Source organism: Agelaius tricolor, unplaced genomic scaffold, assembly GCF_023055355.1.
Source record: "Agelaius tricolor isolate 1412-34295 unplaced genomic scaffold, bAgeTri1.0.p SCAF_2, whole genome shotgun sequence".
In the NCBI taxonomy this organism is placed as follows: domain Eukaryota; kingdom Metazoa; phylum Chordata; class Aves; order Passeriformes; family Icteridae; genus Agelaius; species Agelaius tricolor.
Genome location: NW_027269262.1, coordinates 28,702,084 through 28,715,996, shown reverse-complemented (window position 1 = coordinate 28,715,996; position 13,913 = coordinate 28,702,084). Strand labels below are relative to the sequence as shown.

The 13,913-nt window shown below is 39.1% G+C and overlaps 1 protein-coding gene across 6 annotated transcripts in view; it reads right to left on the bottom strand.

The window, feature by feature from the left end:
- FHOD3 (formin homology 2 domain containing 3) overlaps positions 1-13,913 on the bottom strand; it is a 375,803-nt gene that overhangs the window by 228,073 nt on the left and 133,817 nt on the right. The window lies entirely within an intron of this gene.

The following is a 13,913-nucleotide window of genomic DNA, read 5'->3' as shown; positions in this document are numbered from 1 at the left end:
CAAAGAAAGTGATCTAGGAGGCGAAGGACTGAGGTACACTTAGACAACCCCAAAAAAGTCATACCCCTGCAAGCAGGCTATGCCTTGACTACTAAATTCCTCAGCACTTGTAATTGTGAGCAAATCCCCAAAGCAAAAAAATACCATTTGTGTGCAAAGATTAAGTATTAGTTTTTGCTTAGCTATTTTTTGCTTATTTTGTCGTATTTAAAATGGGCAGAAGAGTATATTCATACTTAATAGAAATTCAGATACGCCTTTGGAGCAGGCTGCTTTAAATTGTTTCATGACAGATTTATTTGTAAGGACGAGTCAAACATAAATAGATTTCTTAATGAATGCAGGATGGCACAAACATTTGTTACATTCTGAACAGATTAGTTTTACTTTAAAGGGAGCAGAGGCAAAGCTGACACATCACACACAGCCATGTAAAATGTCAATTTCCAGCCCAAGAGCTATGAGATTGCTGCTATGCATCTCTTACACCTGGGTTTTCCCATAGCTGGGCAGCGGAGCCAAATGCCTTCATAAATTTTGTTGCACTTGGAACTTCATTTAACTGCATGGCCAGCAATTTGCTCGCTGCTCAGACCCTCATCAGAGACCTGAATGGCATCTTCCTTTATTACTCAGCAGATTTTAGACTTGAAAATAATTTTAGAGTAGCAAGGGGGGTGCAGGGGGAGTTGTCAAGATGCTTTAGCTCCGATAGCTATGATCTAGGATTTCAATCTGCTTTTGAAACAGCATGATTCCCACATAAGTCCAGCATGGGAAGTCGAGCTCTGTTGTTCAGTGGCACCGCTCCTTCCCTAGCAGCAGACGCTTGGAAACAGCAGAAGGTGCAAAACCCAACTGACTCCAACTTCTCCAAAACATTAGAAAAACACGAATCTGAAGCTCGCAGCTGCATTTTATCAGATTTATCCATATAAATAGACCAAACCCAAAGTGGATCCAGACCTGAACTTTTCACCTTGTGTCCCTCTGTGACGAAAATGTATCTCATTTTGTTACTCAGACTAGAAATTCTTTAAAGACTTATATTATATTTCTAGCTAAGGAATGACGCTCTCACCAAAACCCTACTGTGCTATGGTGCCTAAAATAGTTAGCTCCCTAATACTGTCCAGGTTTGGAGGTTACATTCTGAACAACATGTTTTGACTGAATAAGGATTTTTTTAATAATCTTTTCAGTTTTCTCCCATCATTTATCTTCGTGGAGCATAAGCGTTCTGAGCCTGGACTGGTTACAAATACCAGTGAAGAGAACACTGCTTTCCTGTGGGCACTACCAGAACATCTTTAAGAGAGGAAGAGATGTTCAGGAGGATATCACAAGTCTTTTGTCTGGTCTTCAGTGTATCATATACCTTGGAATGTCTCATTAACTTTTGGATAAATGTCTCCCCTAATGCATAATAAAATTACTGATGACTGGTCAACTACCCTTCTTTATCAAACTCTGTCTTTCATCAAAACCAGACATCTTCACAGTGATTCTGCAGTATTTCTTTCCCCAAACCTAAACTGAAAATACGTCCCGTTTCAAATCCACAAATTGTGAAATTTCAGACACCATTAAAAAAATTTTAAAGAGTACAAATCACATGGAAATCACATGTGAATCACTAAACACAAACATTATTAGTATATAGGTTTTGGGGGTGGGATTTTAGAGCTCAGAAGTTGGGAGTCTGGGTTTAAGTAACACATTTTGCTGGAGCCAACTCTCCTTTAGTTCTCCTAGTGTGGAATGAGGGAGATGCTGATTTCCTTGTTAAAGAACAAGTACGGCTAATGTTGCTCGTTCTATCTCAGAGAGTCAAACTCAGACAAGCTTTGTGCTGCAGTCACCACTGTGTTCAGTGTCAAGGTGATAAGAAAAGACAGCAATGTATGGTGCCTTCATGCACTTGTTCTCTGATGATTTTTTTTTCCTCAACTTAAATTCACCAGTAGCTTATTTTTCTTGCATTGGTAGTGATGGGAGTGAATCCTACCAAAACATAGGGGTTTTTTTATTACTAACCTTACAACTCTTGACAGCAGTAAACTGTCAAGAGTTGTAAGGTTAGTTATATTTTATACAAACATACAAACTGTATGTTTGTATAAAATACACTTACAAATAGCCAGTGTTCTGCTCTACAGCCACAGAAAAATAGAGGAAGCCTAACATACAAGAAAGAGTAAGCAAGTCCTCACATGATCTGCTGTATGTATCTACAGGGTACAATCACCGAAAAGGAGAAAGCGTAAAGGAATTAATTTTTCCATCAATGAATCAAAACAATTCAGACTTCCAAGTTTCTTAAATTACTTAAGATAACTGCCCCCCACCCCTCTTACCTAGGCTTCACTGCTGCAGCTGTGTCACCCAAACAGTCTTACAGCCCCCAAATTTACAGTACCCACATAGGAGGTGTGGAACTCAGATGTGCAAAACACTGTACTTGGTATACAAAAAGAAGACTCCTGCTCCTTGATCCAACCCTGCTGCAAACTAATTCAGAGCAACACTGGCTACATTGCTGTGTGGGATGCTCACAGGTATTACTTTGGAGAATCTACTCTCATGCTATTCCATGATTACACAACACAAAGAACATGGAATTAAAAGAGCTCTGACATACATCTGGGTTTGTATGTCACAAGATTACTTTAAGCTGGCTACCTGCACTGGGAGCCAGGAAACCAGAACTCAGTCCCTCCCAGAGGTCTGTCTTGCATTTGTTCCTGTGCTGCTGCGGATGCAAAAGCAGCAGGTCCTGCTGAAAGGGCAGAGGAAAACATGGGAGCAGCAGATTTCCATTTATGCTACACAGAGAGGAGTGGACTTTCTCTCACAACAGCAGATCAACTGACTGTTGACTGTGTCAACCAAGGGCTCCTTTCATCATCACCATGGAATCATCCACCTTTGGTGGGAATCTTGAACTGCCTTAATTACAAAGTGCCATGGTTTCAATTTGCCATATCTGCTAACAGCAATCAAGGTGCAAACATGCTTCTAAAACAAACACAGCAAAAAATAGTATAAAGTTAGAGTCAAAAATAATTTAGGCTGCAAGTGAAGTCAAGAACACCTGGTCCAACCACCCACCCAAAGCAGGGCTCCAAAAACCTAGGTATGAGCTACCTGAAGCACTGCATGCAATAAAACCAGAAAATGTCAAGACACACAGTTCCAGCTTTCCCTTTAGTGGGACCATATTTGGCTACATGTAGTTGTGAAGCCACCATTGTCCTAAAGAAAACAATCAGATCCACTTTCTTCCACTGAATGTTCTCAAACGCAAAGGACATATCATTTAAATGGCTGGTTTACTCTAACCAAAGACATTAGTTACATCCAAGAATCTGCAGCTGTTAAAATTGCTTAGGCTCCTACACTGAAATAACTGTCTCACTGAAATGGCTACTCAGAAGCAAAGGGTGAGACTCTACAGGATGGTTAAAAGGGAACCCAAATTTAAACATGAGAGATAAATAAATACATACACTTGAGCTGAAAAAGAGAGCTGACCAGAATGGAATTAGAAATAATTTTTTGCAAATGAGAGAATTAATGTAGACAGTGTGTGAAAAAAAAACCAAAAAAAAACAAGAAGAGAAAAGAGCAAAACATTAGTAATGCTTGTAGTTTTCTTGTTTCCAGACTTTGAAAGCATTTGAATAAATACTAAAAGACAGGGCTGCTTTAGAGATAAATGACCCTCATCCCATCTCTCTGTCTCTCTCACTGCATGAGTTAAAAATGGCATCACTTCTCAGTACTATATATAAAAGATAGGGATTCAGGGACTGGCTCACATTGGTATGTCAAGTGAGTATCTCCAACACTTTGCAAAGTTTATTCAATTCACATGTGAAGGTCTCCATGCAGGCCTTTTGAAAACATGTAATGTGTGAGCAAATGGCAGAATAAGTGATATAATCCTACTTTTACTAAAAAGCAATGGATAGATTCCTGTTTGCTCCAAAAGGTTGCATGTGGCCATGAATATCTGGTTCCTTTACTGCTCTGCCTATCTGATTTGCTTTAAACATTTATTTTGATTCAGCATTTTCCTCTCTGGGTCCTCTAAGAGTATTTGACTTCTGCCTGAACCTGGGTAGTTATTTCATTACTGAAATGTCAATTAATGCATTAAGCATACAGCTTTTTTGATGTCCAAACAGCTTTAAAGAAATTATTTTACACACTTTGCTTATTACACTAACCAGACTTGGTGATTTCCCAGTACAGCTGCTTTCCTAAGGTATCCATCAGTTAAACTGTGTAATTACATTAGTTTTGTACTCTTCCACAGCCTAGACTTATTTTCTGATGTCTTTGTCATCATTCAAGTGTTTGCTGTAATGAAGCAACAGACCTTCAGCTAAGGGCTGCTTTGCCACAGGGAAAATATATCATGGCATGAAGGGCTGGAGGGTGACTTCCAACCAAAGATTACATGGGCTTGAACCAAAACAGAAATGCCCACGTCCAGCTGTTCTGCTTATGGACCCTGTGGTCTCCAGACAAAAGGGCAGGATATTTCACACATAAACCCAAAATGCCAATTGTGCAATTCCTTACAGAAAATAAGCCTCTGGCCACTCAGATTTAGTCCCATCAAACAGCTGCCAGTGCAGCAAAAATAACCCAGGGATCGTGCAGAGAATGAAACAGTGAATGCTATCACATCACATTGGAACTTCAGCACCAACAGATGAAGAGAAACCACAAATACTTCAGCAACACCTTTGGTGAAAGCGTACATTCAGCCATAATTAAGCACTGAAACAGAATGCTGCTATTTGGGTATTGTTTAAAATGTCACGCATTTAAAATGGCCACTTTTAAAAGGTCTCCTCAGGGCATACAAGGAGATCAAGTGTCTCACAATGAGGTTGCAGTTTGGACAGACAAGAGAAGAAATGTGACCATCTGCAGTTGGATTTTAATAAAAAACCATCAGTCCCATCATGCAGCTGATACCTCCCCTTTTCAGTAAGGAAGGATGTCATTTAACTGAGAGTAATCCATGAAGAAAATTTTTGATTCCTCTGAGAAACTCTCTGGGTAGGATTGTCTGGATCCATGTGAAAGGTTAAAAAAAATACTCAATAGTCATGCTGAAGTAAAACATTTGAGTTTAAAACCTTGAAAATATCATTACCTGTTACATTTATGACATCTTTTCTATTTAAGTAGATAAGATTTAATATCATAAAATAACATTATTTTATGACAATAATCAACAATTTTGATCTCACATCAGAACTTATCCATAATCAAGCTTTTACAAAGACAAACTGATATATAACTGTTATGCAACTACATAAAATTTTGTCTATGAAATTCTCGTGTTTCCTGAGAATCTGAAGTCCTTCAAAGGAATTTTTTTTTTAATTCAAACATGTAAATTAAATATTGCAGTAAGTGAGCAATCAAGATTAACAGACAATGGCTTACCATGACAACACTTTTTATTCCAGTTCTTAATGTAAAGTTATAATTATTGCCCTATTACTGCCATTACTGCCATAAATGCAACACAACTTGGGATTATAACTTTCCCAACTCTGAAATTACTTGTGCATACTCAACAGTTGAAGCTGTTTAATACATTTTCTAATCCTGCATAAAATCCTATAACTACAGAAGCCTTTGTTCTTTTCTTATAGTTGAACTCTCTATCCAACACATTTGAATTATTTCAACTTCTCCCATCCTGTCCAGAGTTCTTTCAGCTTCCACAGCAATGATAAACACACTGTTAATACAGAGAAATTAGAAGCCATTTTGAAAAATGTCTTCAAAAGTCTCAGCAATTAGAACAATGATTCAGATTGAAAGATGTAGCTCCCCAAACCCAAGTTATCACAAATGTTTAAACTTCCTCTCTGCCCCAATTCTTCCCCTGGCAACCCCAGAGAAGCTGCTGCAGCATGGGCATCTTATAGTTGGGGAGATAAACTGTGTATCTTTAGCAAACTGTGAATGTCACACAGAAATTTCAGGTAGTTCAGCTCCTGTCAACAATGCTGAGGCACCAATTGCATCTGCCCCTGCATTTCTGCTGATGTCTGAGTGACTGCGTGTGTATGTGAGCAAGGCTGTGTGCAGTTTTCACGCCTGAAGCTCTGCTGATGCCGGTCAGCATTCGGCACACACCACTAATGACATATTTTTAGGACTGTTGAGAGCCTTAATGCAAACCTGCTCTCCTCTGCTAGCCATAACACAGTACCACAAATAGCTTAGCAGTTGGCAGCACTTTCTATGTCTCATAAAAAGCTACTTCTGATCACAGACTGAGCTTTCCTACACGTACTATTCTGTCCAAACAGGCAAAATATATTGTGGGTGTAACGCTATCTTTTTGGGCAAATATCCTAGACAGAATTTAACTTTTTTTTTATTTTTATTTTTTAATAGTTTAATCTAGAATTGCAGCCTGAAGACTCAATATGAAATTGCAGCAAACATTTTTTATGTTACTTCTTTCATCTTGGCTTACTCTATATTAAGAGAAATTCCACAGCAGCAGGGCTAAGCATAACATTTGTTCTCATCACCTTTTAAGCTTCAAGAGTTATCTGTTGCATCAGATCCAGTTTTTACATTCAGTCTTCTCTAAAATCACCATGTATCTGTAAGTGACCTTAGGTTTGAAATAGGATCTGAGATGGGGTCTCAGATGCAAGAGACTGACAAAAAAACACTGAGAAACTACCCAGGCACAAAACTCTACTGGAAGATCATCAATCTTCCCCTTATTCCTGACTTGTTCCTTTCAGCCCTCAGTTACACACAACCTTTTGTCTTCTCCACTGCCCACAGCAGAACAAAACCCATGCACAGTTCAGCTGCCTTCCCTGGAAGAGGGCCTGGGGAAAGCTGCTCCTACAATTGGCTCGCTGTTGGGAGAAACCCGCCTTCCAGCCACCACCAAAACATAACATCTGAAACAGAGCAAAAGCCATCAGCCTGAAACATCCACGGAAATATGTGTACCAGTGAAGTGGCTAGGTATCTCAAGATATGATCCATGTGATCATATTCCTGTGTTCTCCAGGTTTGGAAAAAAAAACAGGCATCTGTCTTATTTAGTAAAATATGAGAATACACTTGAGTTTTACCTCAAGGCTATAAATTATGAAAAGAGGTTTTGCACAGCCTGAGAAAACACTTCAAACTGGTAGTTGAAGTGTTGTTCCTCCAATTCCTCCAGTGTTGTGAAAATGTAAAAGGAGAACACAGCCAAGGCAGGGTCTGAGGGTGGGGGGCAATTTAGAAAAATACAAATATTTTCAACTCAACATTTTTACACCTTTTCAGCTCTACGATTAACAATACATCGAGCTAAACTTAATCAAAAAGAAGCAGGAGTTGTGTTATCCAGAAGGCTGCAAGGCAGAAGAGTTTCTGTGCAACTCCAGCACAGACTGTGAGGGGCTGAGGGGGACAGGCTGTTTTACAGATCTAACACGTAACCAACCAAATAACTGCCACAAGTGACAAGAAGTACCCACTTGGTTAGTGCTCTCAGAGCACAGGTAAAGGAAGTTGCTGTGCCCACAGAGCATTAGAAGACCTACACCAAGGGCCAGCAGCCACTGAATCCTGCTGTCAGGATGTCCTGTGGAATCCTGATTCCCCCTGACACAAAGCAATCAAAATTCTGGGGACAAGCACTTTATTCACTTCAGCCAACAAATCCATGAATATTAGAAGTGACCCCAATTTTCAAACAGATTTTCCTTTATAAATTTCCTATACACTGACCAGTTTTTGTCAATGAATAAAAAGCTCAAACAGGTATAAACATCTTAACCATGTACTTATCTAACTCCTTCTTGTTTCTCTCACATAATAAAAGCAGAAGTGACAGTGGATCTGCAATTTTCAGGACTTACAAAGCCAAGTGGTATAATAAAACCTGGCTGTAGGCTTTAGGACAACTTTCAAAAGCAGTGAAGTGACTTAACAGCCAGGGTCAAATTCTGAAAAAGTGATCTAGGATATGGATCATAAATGCCTAAGTGGCAGTATGAAAGAGGTAATTTTTCTTTTCCAAGCCACTGGCAGAGCATGCTGATAGGTAGTCAGCATAAGCTGAGTCAGTTCCTGGAGCTGACACCTGCCTCCAGGTGCAATGCACTCCTGCTCCCAGGGCAGAGCTGGACCTGCTGAGCCACGCAACATCTACCCACGCACCACTGCCCGTGCCCAGCTTGGGGATAGCAGCTTTGGGCACGTCTGCAAGGGGAACTGGAGATCGCTCGCATTCATGGAACTTTACTGCTTTCAGACAGGAATCTGTCACAAATTCATTGATGCTTTCATTGAGTTGTCAGAGGCGGGAGAAAGGCACATACATTCAACACCTCCCTTGCTCAAATTAGGCACCTCTGAATCTGGACCCAGCCCCTGGAATAAGCTTCCACACTCCCTCCTGCTGGACATGAGACCCCCAGTACAATCATGCTGTGCTCCAGAGACACTATCAGGTCCCATGATTTGATGGTATGCTTTCCAAACTCATGCTCCTGTGCATTCCTGATTTAGAAAGTGCTTCTTCAGTTATACTATGCAGTTGAAACAAACAATACCAAGTTTTTCAAGGAGTTTATCTGAAACTCTTACCCTGAAAAAATCAGACATGGCTGCAATAAATGTAAATACAAGAACCTGAAGATTTTGAGATTGAGAATAAGAAGAGAACCTAAGCTGCATGAAAAACAGTATTTTGCCAGACAAACATCAATAATAACAATGAGAAAACAGACAGTATGGGACATATTGGTAATTTCTACCTCTGGAACTCACAAAATATTGGTTTCCAATATTCCTTAGAAATACTCAGCCCACTGACTTACATCTAGCATTAAAAACAAAAAAATCATTTTACTTCCATGTCAAGTAAGATGAGCACAGATGTTCTGCAAAAAGACCATACAAGGAAGTAAAGAGGTGAAGAATATGTCTGTGTATTTTGTAATTCTGTTTCAGCTATTGTTAAACTAATTTTATGGCACTTGAATCTTTAAAGAAAAACAATACTTACAGAAAATTGTGGAGAACTGAACTTATTCAAGGAATGCTTCTCAGCTTAGAAATCAGATTCTTCTACTCTGCTAGAATACCCACTGACTTGCAAAGAAGAGCAGTAAGGGTGACATCTCTTGATCTCAACTCAGGTCTTCACCTTACAGAGTGGGAAATTCTCACTTAAAAAGAAAATCAAGCCTAGAAGGATAGTCTTATTTTGGTATGTTGTCCACCTTCAGGATTTTCTTTTTCTACAGTATTCAAAAACTCTTTTAGTAAACAAGAACAGGGAGTGTACTTCCTCACCTCCTTTCTCCACTGTTGCTTCACATTAACAAAAATATTATAATTTAGTAACACTTCTCTTTAGAGATGACCATAGTAAAAATCTCTTTTCCCTTTTGTACAGTGTTGTCATATTTGCTTTGAGACAGATATCAGACAGACTCAAAGACCTTAGTGGGACAAAACCATAACATCAATGTTTCTTTTTTATTTCAACAGCTGATTAAATGTCTCAGACAAAAGTTACATGACATTTTAATCAAGACTAAGCTGACTTACTGCAGCAGAGCTCATGATGGCACTTTTGCAGACCACATTTGGCAAATGTACTCTCTAAAATCTATTTCAGCCACCAAAAGGAGATGGGCATGAAGATCCTTGTATTCCCCACTTTTCATTACATATGGCTTGATTGCTCAGGTTCTGCTGGAGGGGTAGCTAAGCTGACATCAGCATTTTTCAGATACACCTCCAAATACTGGTCATATTTAAGGGTGGCTTCAGCACTGATACTACACAGGAAAACTAAAAAAAAAATCTGAACCCTTGTGTGGCCCAGGCTTGTAAAGACGGGTATCACCATTTTGAGCTGTAACAGGAAGAAGCTGATAACTACATAGCATTTGGAAGAATGATGGAAAGCAATTCAAGAGTCATGGAATACATGAAGAATACCTAGTCTCTATTAGCCAGGCTATTTTCAGTGACAGGACAAGAGGCAATGGGCACAAATGGAAACAAAGGAGGCTCCATCTGAACATCAGGAACCTCTGAGTGTGACCAAGCACTGGCACAGAATGCCCAGAGAGGCTGTGGTGTCCCCATTCCTGGAGATGCTCAAAGGCCTTTTGAACAGAATCCTGGAGAACAGGCTCTAGGTGTCCCTGTTTAAGCAAGGGGTGAGACCAGATGACCTACAGTGGTCTCTTCCAATTCTGTAATCTCACCCATTCTGTAATTCTAACACTTGCATTTCCCTGTGTATTCTATGTATATCCTTCCAGACACATTGATGGTTAGCTTCTTGCCAAAATTAAGAAAATGGGAGATGAAGACTAAGCACCAGAAATGCAGGCACTGAGTGTAATTCCAATCTAAGACCTAGACTGTGAATACATGGATGAAAACAGAAGCAAGCATTGATACTTTGGTATTCATTTCTCAAGCTTGGACTGGAGCCCAGGCCAAAGTGAAAGAGTTAATAAAATTCCCTTACAATGTAAAAATTAATGTAATAGACCACAGTTGTTTTCATGTGAAAGAGGACATAAGGCAGACTTTGTGAAACAGGAAAAAAAAAAAGACCTAAAATGTATAAAAATTAATACTGTGATTCAGACTAAGGGAACTCCAGCTAAGAGCTGGCTGATGCAAGGCTGACAGACCAAGTGGTGAGTGGGGGCTGAGACACGAGTAAAGTAATGAGAAATTCTTAAAGTTTGAGTTTACAAGGCTTACTAAAAAGCACACCACAAAACTTGTATAAATGTACACTTACTGCAAAAACCTGGCACACAAACTATCCTCTTGTGCTGTAAAAGATGCTTGTTGGGCACTTCTATTTCAACCACCAAGAAATACAGGATAGGAATCACTGAGCCAAAGCCCAGCTTGTTGAAGCAACACAGAGCTGCAGGGCTCGGCAGCTGAACAGCCACAGTCCATTAACGAAGAGCTGAAGGATCCATCCCCTAAGGTGACCAAAAGCTCAACACAGAAACAATGTCCCAACCAGCCAAGACAACAGTTCCCTTAGGAAGCTGAGGCATAATGCTCTCTCAGTTGCAAACCCTGCTGCACATGCTGTATCAGGTAAATTCCCCAAAGGCTGTAGGCAGCAATGAGGCCGTGGCTTCAGCACAGCGAGTCTCCCACCCACGACACACAGCACACAGAAGATTACAGAATCACAGAATCACAGAATATGCTGAATTGGAAGAGACCCATTAGGATCATTGAGTCCAACCCCTGGCCCTGTGCAAGACATGCTGTCATCTCCTCTAAGGGCGTTCAAGAGCAACCCAGGATCAAAAGTTTTCTTGCAAGCCTTCTCGGCAGGAGTTGAATGATTTTTTGCTGTGTCTGTACAATTCTGTGAAGATGAACCACTGGCAAGTCCCTACCAAAGAAAGAACTCATGTTCTTTTTTTCCTTGCTGTAATGTATCTTGAGGGGAGGAGGAAAGGAAGAGAAAAGCAAAGCAAAAACCTTAAAGAAACAAAGACTGCAATCACTGAAGGGCTATTCTTTCCAAAAAAAGAATCAAGACCATATTTGTAATGGCAATAAACACTTTAGTTATATGCTTACTGTATTTCAGATTAGCAGATATGTTAGCAGTCTGTCATACAATAGCTTTAGGGGCCAAATAGTTTGCTCAATTCAAGTATCTACTCTGAGACCCACAGGAGAGTAAGTAACACAATTTGAGCCAAGTATTTGTGTAAAATACTTATTTTGCCAGCACCCTCAAGAAAATAAGCAGAAAAATCTCAAATTGCAACTTAAACACGAACATCTATTACCGGTTCCTTGTGGTCTATAAATCTAATCCTACTGCCCATACATCAGACTTAGCCATGCCTTCTGCAACTTCTCAAGTGTCCTCTCTTTCAGGAAGTCTTAATCTGTATAGCTTTTCTTCTTCATGGGCATTGAAGGTGCAAAACTGCACCTTGCTTCCTGAATTTGTCTTTGAAAGACCTCGCAATGACTTTTAGTTTTCTCCTCTTCCTAATGTAATACACTAACATAAATCTAATCAAAGAAGCAGTGTGGCAGCTGTCCTGTAACAGATTCTGATGATCAGCAAACTTATCATAAAGCCAAAACCAGAGAAGTTCAGTGAGAGCAATTTTGGAAGCAAAAAAGGCCATCATCCTTTCTGAAAGCACTTTTATTCTGCCAATGTCAAATTATCAAAAGATGAAAATTAGTTTTGATGTTAAAATTGTCCTTGATTTTAATTTGTTTTCTGCAATGTTGGCTTTTTAAAGCCATTTTTTAAAAAAAGAGATAGGTCTCTCCAATTCCTAGATTACCACTCAGAACAACACTTAAACAGTCCCTTCTGACAAACATAAATAATACTTTTTTTTTAATGGTTAAATCATTCATCTAATATAACAATATTCTGTACTCATCTTTATGAATTTATATATTTTATGCCCATATAAGTGCAAATCTCTGAATTTGAAACATTTGTGAAAATTACACCACAGTCTAATAATAAAAAACCCAGACTACTTTGTATCATTCTTAGATAAATAAATTAATAATGAAAAAATAATCTATCAATTATGAAAATAGTATCAACATAACCACTTATTGTATCCTTAGTTGTATTCTAAGTCTACAATTAGCTAATAATAAAATTCCTTTTTCCCTTTATTTCCAGGCAATGTTTCCTTGTGGTTAACAAACAGTACAGAAGGAAGGATTAGAAAGCTATCCCACAGAAAGCAGCATGAATGCTTATTAACCTCAAAAGACTGACTCAGAGGAAACTAAATTCCAAAACTTGACACATCCTACTTCTTGTATCCCAACCAGCTCTGTGGTTTCCACCATGATTTCTCATTCTCCAGCAAAAACACTGAACTATTTGGAACCAGATGCAGTTCAGACAGTAATGGAGATCCCAAAACACAGCTTTTCTGAGCCATGGACAGACATCATCATCCCAGACTGGGCTTACGCAGAGAGGCATGGTTAAATGCAGATGTTATTCTACTGGAGTTGCAACGGCTTTGAAGTTTTCCAACTCATTTAAGAAAGCTGCTGCACAGTAAGAATGCTGTCAGAATGCTGTCATATGCAACAAAATATTTGTTGCTCACAAAACACCAAAACCACATCTTCAAACTCCTCTGCCTGCCCTTTGTCAGCAGGACACAATGAGGCATCCATTTTCCTGAACACAGGACTGTATCTTGCAATGAGTTGATTATTAAGAGTGATTTTTAAATCTTTTTCCTATGATACTACAATGCAAACTACTGATCTGGTAAGATACTTTTGAGGCTTCATGCTTACTACATCTAAAGCATTAAACCCAGTATATTTTCTCTTTTAAAAACGGGTTAAGTCACATGAACAAAAAGCTTATAAGAAAACAATTAGTGCATCATTTAACAAACACTAGCACTCCAAAAGTTGTCCGACTGGAAGTCAATATCAATCCTTTAAACAAAAGTACTTCAAAAGTGCTGAACAACAAAAACCCAGGGAAGACAACTGTATGCTAAAATATATTAATATTCTACCATCTGTTCAGCAGCTGCTTGCAAAAAAATTCTCAAAACCTTCTAATGATTAAAATAATTTTATATTTCCAATGAATGAATGGAGAATGCATCTCAAAACAAACAGATTCAGTTTCCATTATCTCTGTAGTAGGAGCAAAAAACAGTCAAGAATAGGAAGATGATTTTTCATGGCCATGAACACACAAAGTTCCCCATGATGTGAAATGTGCCATCATCTTTTGTCTGAAAAACATACAATAAAAGCTAAGAAAGGATTGCTACACTTAGGAGGTCAAATCATGAAACAATCACAGAGTATCATGAGATGGC